Below are 742 nucleotides of genomic sequence, written 5' to 3' on the forward strand. Positions count from 1 at the left end.
TGGTATTTAAGGTTTTCTATTACTTTTGGGTGTTTCAGTAAAAGCTGTTGAAACCATTGATGCAAAATGTTTTTAGAGCTGTATTACATCATTAGAATAGAATGGCCCAAGTTCTGCTTACAACTTCCTAAACCAGATATTCGTTGTTTCAAAGGTCTTTGTTTTCTTAATGTTATAATAATATGTTGGATTTGAATATGCACACAGAACTGCATGCGCTAAAGAACAGACGCTTCACTCGGATAGCGGTGAATTGTGGACGTCTCCGCTGCATTAGGAAATTTGTGAGCAGTAACTCCTCCAGTTTGGGGATGTAGCTCACATGGTAGAGCGCTCGCTTTGCATGCGAGAGGTACGGGGTTCGATACCCCGCATCTCCAAAACAGAAAATCAGGTGCACTTTTTTATGAGGAAAATTTGATCAACATGCAAACCAACAAGGGATTAACAGAGTAGGATGAACAAATTCAATATTTAACGCTGGGTAGAATGGACGAACTCGTTGCAAATTCAATTCCACAGATAGAGAATAATTGCAACTCCTGTCTTCGATTTAGTGGAAGACAGCACAGCGCAAACCTCTGAGTAGAACGGACGAACTCAATGCAAATTCATTTCCACAAATAGAGGATAATTGCAACTCTTAAGAGTTTGGATCATTAGCATCGCTAACTTCACACTATCTTTTTGGTTTTCCATGTATTATGTAAATTCTTATATCAAACAACAGCTGCATGCAGCG

At 39.1% G+C, this 742-nt stretch overlaps 1 non-coding gene across 1 annotated transcript; it reads left to right on the top strand.

The window, feature by feature from the left end:
• Window positions 1–307: 307 nt before the first annotated feature.
• On the top strand, window positions 308–380 carry TRNAA-UGC (transfer RNA alanine (anticodon UGC)). Its single transcript has one exon. It is a non-coding gene; the product is annotated as a tRNA-Ala (tRNA).
• Window positions 381–742: the final 362 nt, after the last annotated feature.

Source organism: Pinus tabuliformis, chromosome 6 (assembly GCF_031772625.1).
Source record: "Pinus tabuliformis cultivar Carrire ecotype Pingquan chromosome 6, CPIR1, whole genome shotgun sequence".
Taxonomy (NCBI): domain Eukaryota; kingdom Viridiplantae; phylum Streptophyta; class Pinopsida; order Pinales; family Pinaceae; genus Pinus; species Pinus tabuliformis.